Source organism: Somniosus microcephalus, chromosome 4, assembly GCF_052327205.1.
Source record: "Somniosus microcephalus isolate GS21.2 chromosome 4, FLI_Smic_1.0, whole genome shotgun sequence".
In the NCBI taxonomy this organism is placed as follows: domain Eukaryota; kingdom Metazoa; phylum Chordata; class Chondrichthyes; order Squaliformes; family Somniosidae; genus Somniosus; species Somniosus microcephalus.
In genome coordinates this window covers 50,471,905-50,482,698 of record NC_140990.1, presented here as the reverse complement: position 1 = coordinate 50,482,698, position 10,794 = coordinate 50,471,905, and the positions used below count along the sequence as shown (strand labels likewise).

At 50.3% G+C, this 10,794-nt stretch overlaps 1 pseudogene across 1 annotated transcript; it reads left to right on the top strand.

Annotated features, from left to right (window-relative positions):
• Positions 1-3,310: 3,310 nt before the first annotated feature.
• LOC147118847 (uncharacterized) lies at positions 3,311-5,861 on the top strand (annotated as a pseudogene). The gene is made up of 2 exons (XR_015077957.1): positions 3,311-3,538; positions 4,646-5,861. The product of XR_015077957.1 is annotated as an uncharacterized LOC147118847 (transcript).
• Positions 5,862-10,794: the final 4,933 nt, after the last annotated feature.

Below are 10,794 nucleotides of genomic sequence, written 5' to 3'. Positions count from 1 at the left end.
TCCCTGAGCTCGGGGTGCGAGCGTCCCGCGTCCCCCCCGGCGTTCATGAACCCGCTCCCTGAGCTCGGGGTGTGAGCGGCCCGCGTCCCCCCGGGGTTCATGAACCCGCTCCCTGAGCTCTCTCACCTGATGTGTCAGCGGCTGCTGCCAAGTTCCACGCATGCTCAGCTCACACTGCCCGAGTGATTGACGGGAGCTCCAGACCAATAGGAAGAGCGGGGCGGGGCTGGAGGACCGAGCGGGCGGCAGGTCCTCCAACCAATCAGAGTGTGTGAGGGGCGGGGCTTGACCTTCAAACCTGAACAACAGAAGGTGAGCTGAGCATGCGCGGACCTTGGCAGTCTGTAAATGGAGGAGTGGTGATTGGTCAGGGAGCGTCTGTAAATGGAGGAGAAATGGAGACCGGTCAGGGAGAGTTTGTAAATGGAGGAGAAATGGTGATTGATCAGGGAGAGTCTGTAAATGGAGGAGAAATGGTGACTGGTCAGGGAGCGTCTGTAAATGGAGGAGAAATGGAGACTGGTCAGGGAGCGTCTGTAAATGGAGGAGAAACGGAGACTGGTCAGGGAGCGTCTGTAAATGGAGAAGTGGTGATTGGTCAGGGAGCATGTGCAAATGGAGAAGAAATGGTGATAGGTCAGGGAGCATGTGGAAATGGAGAAGAAATGGTGATAGGTCAAGGGTCGTCTGTAAATAAAGGAGAAATTATTCATTATTTTGGGGCTTGGTTTGTGTGAATAAATATATCACTAATTTCAATTGGACTCTTTTCCGTGCCCCAGCTCCTGTAAATACTGGCTGGAAAGGGGCCGGACTCTCAGGAGGCTCCACACCGCTGGCTGCTCGTGTGTCCGTGATCTCCCATCAGATTAATGTGCGTCTGTTGTGTGTGTATTTAATAAAGTGTCCAAAGCAATTCGAAAGGTGGGGAACCAGTGAGTGTAGAACTGAATCCATTCAGATTCGGCACATTCAGGGGAGGAGAGGGAGGGGAACCAGTGAGTATAGAACTGAACCCAGCCAAAGTCAGCACCTTCAGGGGAGGAGAGGGAGGGGAACCAGTGAGTGTAGAACTGAACCCAGCCAGAGTCAGCACCTTCAGGGGAGGAAGAAAACTGGAAGCTGAGGAAAAAATTTGGAGATCGTGCGATGGGCTTGGATTTTAGCACAGGGAAGAGGGAGCGTGTGTGGGACAGGGATTTATAGCTTTCGGGGAACAAGAGAGGAAAGAATGTTCCATATAAGCTAGAATTGTCTGTTCTGAATTTCTATCCTGTACTTACAGTGATGACTTTTGTAAACTCCTTTTACAGGGTATTAGAAGGGTAGGATTTACAGACGGGAAACTCAAACCAAACATCACATCAAGATCTGACAGAGTCACTCCATTCATCAGGACCTGAATATCATCGTCCTCTGAATGTGGAAGGAGAAATGTTTGTCTGTTCTGTCTGTGGGAAAAGATTTCAAACATCAGTGTGACTGGAAAAGCACCGAGACCCACATACCCGAGTGAGAGTTTTCCAGAGCACTGACTGTGGAAAGAGCTTTAACCAGTTACACAGCCTGAAAAAACATCGCACTGTTCACAGCGGGGAGAAACCGTACACGTGTTGTGTGTGTGGACGAGGCTTCAACTGATTGTCCAACCTGGAGAGACACAAGGACACCTGCACCACGGAGAAACCGTGGAAATGTGGGGACTGTGGGAAGGGATTCAATTACCCATCTGAGCTGGAAAATCATCGGCGCACTCACACTGGGGAGAGGCCATTGACCTGCTCCGTGTGTGGGAAGGGATTCACTAACTCCTCCAGCCTCACTGCACACCAACTTGTTCACTCTAATAAGAAACCATTTGAATGTGCTGACTGAGCAGAGCTTTAAAAGCAGAAAGTATCTGATGCAACACCAACGCACTCACACTGGGGAAGAGGCCGTTCACCTGCTCCGTGTGTGGGAAGGGATTCGCTCAGTCATCCACACTCGCTTTCTCCTTCATTTACAGACGCTCCCTGACCAGTCTCCATTTCTCCTCCATTTACAGATGCTCCCTGACCAGTCACAATTTCTGCTCCATTTACAGATGCTCCCTGACCAGTCACCATTTCTTCTTCATTTACAGATGCTCCCTGACCAGTCTCCATTTCTCCTCCATTTACAGATGCTCCCTGACCAGTCTCAATTTCTCCTTTATTTACAGATGCTCCCTGACCAGTCACCATTTCTCCTTTCATTAGACGCTCCCAGACCAGTCACCATTTCTCCTTCATTTACGGACGCTCCCTGAGCAGTTTCCATTCTCCTTTCATTACAGACGCTCCCTGACCAGTCTCCATTTCTCCTTCATTTACAGACGTTCCCTGATCAGTCACCATTTCTGCACCATTTCCAGATGCTCCCTGACCAGTCACCATTTCACCCCCATTTATAGACGCTCCCTGACCAATCACCATTTCTCCTACATTTACAGACACTCCCTGACCAGTCACCATTCCTCCTCCATTAACAGACGCTCCCTGCCCAGTCTCCATTTCTCCTCCATTTACAGACGCTCCCTGACCACTCACCATTTCTCCTCCATTTACAGACGCTCCCTGACCAGTCTCCATTTCTCCTCCATTTACAGACGCTCCCTGATCAGTCACCATTTCTCCTCCTTTTATAGACGCTCCCTGACCAGTCTCCATTTCTCCTCCATTTACAGATGCTCCCTGACCACTCACCATTTCCCCTCCATTTACAGACGCTCCCTGATCAGTCACCATTTCTCCTCCTTTTATAGACGCTCCCTGACCAGTCACCATTTCTCATCCATTTACAGACGCTCCCTGACCAATCTCCATTTCTCCTCCATTTACAGACGCTCCCTGACTCACTTCCTGTCTGTCCCGGAGTTTGGCGCTTTGTTGAGATTCGGGCCGGAGTGAAACGGGAACCCGCGGGTGGGGGCGGATAATGTTCACTGCTCTTATAATCGGGCCTGGGGCCGCACTCGGGGTGTGAAGCCCGCGTCCCCCCGGGGTTCATTAACCCGCCTCCCTCTGACCTGCTGCAGCCTCTCCCACGCATGCTCAGCTCACACTGCCCAACAAACCTCACCCGCGCATGCTCAGCTCACCTTCTGTTGTTCAGGTTTAAAGGTCAAGCCCCGCCCCTCGCACACTCCGATTGGATGGGGGACCGGCCGCCTGCCCGGTCCTCCAGCCCCGCCCCTCTCTTTCTATTGGTCTGGACCTCCCGTCAATCACCCGGGAAGAGTGAGCTGAGCATGCGCGGGAGTGACCGGACAGGAGAAACCACAACTGGATCGACACAGCAGAGCCGCCAATCCAGAGCCGGCTTGTATCAGGGCGGGCGATGGATGCGGAAGTCAGTCCCTGGCCGCCTGTGTCGGTCTTTTTGTTGCTTCAGTTTGAGCTGGAGTGGAGATGGAGGAGAAGCTGCTGCGTTTAACCCCCAGTACTTCTGAGCCCAGGAAGACCCAACAATTTCCAATGTGGGACTGTCAAGGGAGGTGGATTCTAGGGGAGATTAGGTTGTTAAACAGACACTGTCCCTACAATGTAAAAGACTATTGTTTCTGTAAAGGCTTTTAATCCAGTTTTTGTTAATTAATTCATGGGATGTGGGCATCGCTGGCAAGGCAGCATTTATTGCCGATCCCTAATTGCCCTTGAGGAGGTGGTGGTGAGTCAGTTTCTTGAACCACAGAGGGCAGTTCAGAGTCAACCGAATTGCTGTGGGTCTGGAGTCACATATAGGCCAGACTGGCTAAGGACAGCAGATTTCCTCCCCTAAAGGACATTAATGAACCAGATGGGTTTCTACAACAACCCAATAGCTTCATGGTCATCATTACAGATACTAGCTTTTTATTCCAGATTTATTTAATCAACTGAATTTAAATTCCACAGCTGCCGTGGTGGGATTTGAATTCATGTCTCTGGATCATTAGTCCAGGCCTCTGGATTACTAGTCCAGTAACATAACCACTATGCTACTGTACCCCCATCCAGTTTACACATGCAGATTTTTTAAATTCATTCGTGGGATGTGGGCGTCACTGGCAAGGCCAGCATATGTTGCCAGTCCCCAGTTTCCCGTTGAGAAGGTGATGCTGGGCCTTCTTCTTGAACCACTGCAGTCCGTGTGGTGAAGGTACTCCCACAATGCTGCCAGGTAAGGAGATCCAGGATTTTCACCCAGTGACGATGAAGGATCGGCGATAGATGTCCAAGACAGGGTGGTATGTGACTTGGTGGGGAACATGGAGGTGATGGTGTTCCCCGGCACCTTGTCCTTCAAGGTGGGAGAGGTCGCAGGTTTAGGAGGTTCTGTCAAAGTTCTTGTCGAGTTGCAGATGTATAAAGTCCCTCTCCTTCCCCCCCTTTCGCTCCCACCTCTCTCCTCCCATATAGGCGAGAGTCTTGTTTAGACCCATATGGGTGGCGGGTTCCCTTCCCTGAGGACATCAGTGAACCAGTTGGGATTTTATGACAATCCAGCAGCTTTCATGGTCACGTTTTCTGCTGCCGGCCCCACAAATGACCAGATTCATTGAGCTCAATTTCACAGCCTGCCTTTGTTTTTTTGTGGGTTCTCTCTCACGCTCTCTTTTTCCTGTTTTAAATTCATCTTACAGGGTATGAGGAGTGGAGAATTTGTGGACAGGAAGCTCAAGCCAAACATCATATGAAGAGCTGACAAAGTCACTCGATTCATCAGGTCCTGAATATCATTGGTGTTTGAACATGGAAGTAAAATGCACCGTTCACAGCGGGGAGAAACCGTACACATGTTCTGTGTGTGGACAAGGCTTCAGCCGATTATCTAGCCTGTCGAGACACAAGTGCAGTCACACCGGGGAGAGGCCGTTCACCTGCTCCGTGTGGGGGAAGGGATTCACTCATTTCTCTGCCCTGCTGAGACACCAACAGGTTCACACTGATGAGAGAGACTTTAAATGCTCCAACTGCGAGAAGAGCTTTAAACGCCCTGAGGCACTGATGGAGCACCAATACATTCACACCAGTTACACACCGTTCAGCTGCTCTCACTGCAGGAAGAGGTTTGGGTGATCGTGCGACCTGCTGATACACCAGCGTGTTCACACTGGGGAGAGGCCATTCACCTGCTCCGAATGTGGGAAGGGATTCACTCAGTCATCAAATCTGCTGAAGCACCGGCGAGTTCACACTGATGAGAGACCTTTTAAATGCCTGGACTGCGGGAAGAGCTACAAAAGTTCCGGGGAACTGATGTGCCATCAACGTGTTCACATTGATGAGAGACCGTTCAGGTGCTCTCACTGCGGGACTGGGTTCAGGTAGTCATCTGAACTCACTGTCCACCAGCGAGTTCACACTGGGGAGAGGCCGTTCACCTGCTCAGTGTGTGGGAAGGGATTCACTCAGTCATCCGGCCTTGTGACACACCAGCGAGTTCACACTGGGTAGAGGCCATTCACCTGCTCCGAGTGTGGGAAGGGATTCATTCAGTCACCACATCTACTAGCTCACCAACTTGTTCATACCAATAAGAGACCTTTTAAATGTTCTGATTGTGGGAAGAGCTTTAAAAGCGCAAAAGATCTGCTGACACACCAATGCACTCACACTGGGGAGAGGCCGTTCACCTGCTCTGCGTGTGGGAAGGGATTTAATTGATCATCCAGCCTACTGACACGCCAGCAAGTTCACATGTGACTGCAGGGGTTGGATTCTGCTGTTGCTGTTGTTAAACACTTCCAGGACTGAAACATGTTCATTCTGACAGTGTGTGTTTGTTTCTGCTGATGTCAATAAACCCTGTAACTGGGCTGGAGTTTAATATTCTGAATAAATCAGCTTTGCTTTAAACACATTGTTGTAGTTTTTCATCTTTCCCATCTGAGTGTTCAGCATCACCTGGCTGGAGCTCAGAAAGGACAATCTGGGGGAGGATCGTACGGCGGGAACAGAACTTCAGCCTGGACACAGTCCTTCAGGGCCACGCTGAGAGGGGCAAACGGCACTTTGGTCTTTCTCATCTCTCTTCACTGACAGCAAAGTCGCCGTGCGGGTAATCTTAAGGCGTGTAAGAAATGTGTCCCAGCCGCTCTCTGCCATGGTTCAGGTTCAGAGCTCCTAGGCACAGAACAGAAGGCTCCTTTACAACTGTGTTTAGAGTTGGGAAGAACAACGGTGAATGCTGGAAACGTGCTGTCAAATCAGAGATTGCTGTCAAACTGCGATCTGTTCCTGACTGAAAGTGAAACAGCAGGGTTAAGTTTCCAGTCAAAAAATGACTGGTAATTATTCAATGAAGATAAGAACATAAGAAATAGGAGCAGGAGTAGGCCAATCGGCCCCTCGAGCCTGCTCCGCCATTCAATAAGATCATGGCTGATCTGATCCTAACTGCCAATCCACTATCACAGAACCATCCCCTGCATCTAACAGAATTAGACACACGAAATAGGAGCAGGGTCAGGCTCCACGGCCCCTGGGCCGGCTCCGCTACCCACAGGGCCATGACCGATCCAAACCTAGACTTATGTCCAAATTCCTGCCCGCTCCCCGTAATCCTTAATTCCCTTTACTTCTAGGAAACTGTCTATTTCTGTTTTAAATTTATGTAATGATGTAGCTTCTACAGTTTTTTGGGGCAGCATATTCCATGGACCTACCACCCTCTGAGTGAAGTAGTTCCTCCTCATCTCAGTTTTGAAAGAGCAGCCCCTTATTCTAAGACTATGCCCCCTAGTTCTAGTTTCACCCATCATCGGGAACATCTTCCCTGCATCCACCTGATCCAACCCCTTCACAATCTTATATGTTTCAATAAGATTGCCTCTCATTCTCCTGAACTCCAATGAGTAGAGTCCCAATCTACTCAACCTCTCCTCATATGTCCATCCCCTCATCCCCGGGATTAACCGAGTGAACCTTCTTTGTACTGACTCGAGAGCAAGTATGTCCTTTCTTAAGTATGGACACCATAACTGTACGCAGTATTCCAGGTGTGGTTTCACCAATACCTTGTACAACTGAAGCAATACCTCCCTATTTTTATATTCTATCCCCCTAGCAATGAAAGCCAACATTCCATTGGCCTTCTTAATCACTTGCTGCACCTGCATACTAACCTTTTGAGTTTCGTGCACCAGGACCCCCAGATCCCTTTGTACTTCAGTACTTTCCAGTTTCTTGCCATTAAGATAATAAATTGCTCTACGATTTATCCTGCCAAAGTGCATAACTTCACACTTTCCAGTATTGTATTACATCTGCCAAATCTCTGCCCACTTACTTAGCCTGTTGATGTCCCCTTGCAGGTTTTTTATGTCCTCGTCACTCACTACTTTCCCTCCCATCTTAGTATCATCTGCAAACTTTGATATGTTACACTCGGTCCCCTCCTCCAAATCATTAATATAGATTGTAAAGAGTTGGAGACCCAGCACTGACCCCTGCGGAACACCACTAGTTACTGATTGCCAGTCTGAGAATGAACCATTTATCCGAACTCTCTGCCGTCTGTTAGATAGCCAATCCTCTATCCATGCCAGAATATTACCCCCAATCCCGTGATTTTTTATCTTAAGCAATAATCTTTTGTGTGGCACCTTGTCAAATGCCTTTTGGAAGTCTAAATACACTATGTCCACTGGTTCCCCTTTATCCACCCTATATGTTACTTCCTCAAAGAACTCCAGCAAATTTGTCAAACATGACTTCCCCTTCATAAAACCATGCTGACTTTGTCCTATTAAATTATGATTATCCAAATGTCCTGTTACTGTCTCCTTAATAATGGACTCCAAAATTTTACCTACCACAGATGTTAGGCTAACCGGTCTATAGTTTCCAGCCTTCTGTCTACTGCCCTTTTTAAATAAGGGTGTTACATTAGCAGTTTTCCAGTCTGCCGGGACCTTTGCTGAGTCCAGGGAGTTTTGGAAAATTATTACCAATGCATCCACAATCCCTACCGCCACTTCCCTCAAGACCCTAGGATGTAAGCCATCAGGTCCAGGTGATTTATCTGCCTTGAGTCCCATTATTTTACCGAGTACCACTTCCTTAGTGATTTTGATCGTGTTTAGCTCCTCCCCCCCTTTAGCCCCCTGTTTGTCCAGTGTTGGGATATTCTTAGTGTCTTCTACTGTAAAGACTGATGTAAAATATTCATTCAGTGTTTTTGCCATCTCCATATTTCCCACCATTAATTTCCCGGTCTCATCCTCTAAGGGACCAACATTTACTTTAGCCACCCTTTTTCTTTTTATATAACTATAAAAACTCTTACTATCTGTTTTTATATTTTTTGCTAATTTACTTTCATAATCTATCTTCCCTTTCTTAATCAATCTTTTTGTTATTTTTTGCTGTCTTTTAAAGTTTTCCCAATCCTCTATCCCCCCACTAGATTTGGCTACCTTATATGCCCTTGTTTTTAGTCGAATACTGATGATCGGCGTGGCGACGGCAGGGGTAGTGGAGCTTCCGGCGTCGAGTCCTGCGTGGGCTGTGGCACAGGCGTGTCGTCCTCGTCGATGTCGAGCGGGTCGCGGGGCCCAGGCCTGCCGTCTGCTGGGGCTGGATATCGGATCGTGGGGGGGGGGTGGTAGTGAGTAGTGGGTTACTGCGGCCCCCGAGGGTGCAAGGTCTCTTATGGAGACTGTGTCCTCCCGCCCGTCCGGGTATGCAATGTAAGCGTACTGGGGGTTGGCGTGGAGGAGGTCGACCCTCTCGACCAGGGGGTCCGTTTTGTGGGTCCTCACGTGCCTTCTCAGTAGGACCGGCCCTGGGGACGTCAGCCATGGCGGTAGCGATGTCCCCGATGAGGACTTCCTTGGGAAGACAAACATTTTCTCATGAGGGGTGGCGTTAGTGGCAGTGCAGAGCAGTGACCGAATAGAGTGGAGCGCATCGGGGAGCACATCCTGCCAGCGGGAGGTTGGAAGGCCCCTAGACTTTAAGGCTAGCAGGGCGGCCTTCCAAACTGTCGCATTTTCTCTTTCCACCTGTCCGTTCCCCCGGGGGTTGTAACTGGTGGTCCTGCTTGTGGCAATACCCCTAGTTAGCAGTTACTGATGGAGTTCGTTGCTCATAAACGATGAGCCCCGGTCGCTATGGATATAGCTGGGGAAACCGAACAGGGTGAAGAGGTCGTTCAGACATTTAATGACCGTGGCACTGGTCATGTCCGGGCAGGGGATGGCGAACGGGAAACGGGAGTACTCATCAATAATATTGAGGAAGTACACATTGCGGTCGGAGGAGGGGAGAGGCCCTTTAAAATCAATGCTCAGGCGCTCGAAGGGGCGAGTGGCTTTTATCAGGTGGGCCCTGTCTGGTCTATAAAAGTGCGGTTTGCACTCAGCGCAGACTTGGCAGTTCCTGGTCATGGTCCTGACCTCCTCAATGGAGTAAGGCAGGTTGCGGGCCTTGATGAAGTGGAAGAACCTGGTGACCCCCGGGTGGCAGAGGTAATTGTGGAGGGCCCGCAGTCTATCGATCTGCGCGCTGGCACAGATGCCACGCGATAGCGCATCCGGGGGTTCATTGAGCTTCCCGGGCCGGTACAAGATCTCGTAATTGTAGGTGGAAAGTTCGATTCTCCACCTCAAGATCTTGTCATTTTTGATTTTGCCCCTCTGCTTGTTGTTAAACATGAAAGCAACTGAACGTTGGTCAGTGAGCAGGGTAAATCGTTTTCCGGCCAGGTAGTGCCTCCAATGACGCACAGCCTCCACAATCGCCTGGGCCTCCTTCTCAACAGCGGAGTGTCTGGTCTCCGGGCCTTGGAGGGTTCGTGAAAAGAAGGCCACGGGTCTCCCCGCCTGATTGAGGGTAGCGGCCAGGGCAAAGTCGGACGCGTCGCTTTCCACCTGGAAGGGGATGGATTCGTCCACTGCGTGCATGGTGGCTTTGGCAATGTCTTCCTTGATACGGTGGAAGGCTAAGCGGGCCTCTGCCGTCAAGGGAAAAGAGGTGGACTTGATCAGCGGATGGGCCTTGTCCGCATAGTAGGGGACCCACTGGGTATAATAGGACAAAAACCCTAGGCACCTCTTCAGGGCCTTGAGACAGTGGGGGTTCCATAAGGGGACGCATCCGGTCGGGGTCGGGGCCGATGACTCCGTGTTCCACAACACAGCCAAGGATGGCGAGGCGGTTTGTGCGGAATATGCACTTCTCCTTGTTATATGTCAGGTTCAGGAGTTGGGCGGTGCGGAGGAATTTTTCGAGGTTTGCGTCATGGTCCTGCAAGTCACGGCCGCAGATGTTCACATTGTCCAGATATGGGAAAGTGGCCTGCAACGCATTTTGATCTACCATCCAGTCCATCTCCCTTTGGAAGACAGAGACCCCGTTGGTGACGCCAAAGGGAACCCTAAGGAAGTGATAGAGGCGGCCGTTTGCCTCAAAGGCAGTATACTGGCGGTCCTCAGGGCGGATAGGGAGCTGGTGGTACGCTGATTTCAGGTCAATGGTCGAGAAGACGCGGTACTGCGCGATCTGGTTGACCATATCAGCTATGCGGGGGAGTGGGTAGGCTTCCAGCAGGGTGTAGCGATTTATTGTCTGGCTGTAGTCGATGACCAGGCGCTGCTTCTCGCCGGTCTTAACGACCACAACCTGGGCTCGCCAGGGGCTGGTGCTGCCCTCAATAATCCCTTCCTTCAGGAGCCGCTCCACTTCGGTTTTAATGAAAACCCTGTCCCCGGCACTGTATCGCCTGCTCTTTGTGGCGATGGGCTTACAGTCGGGGGTGAGGTTAGCAAACAGTGGGGGGGGGTGACTC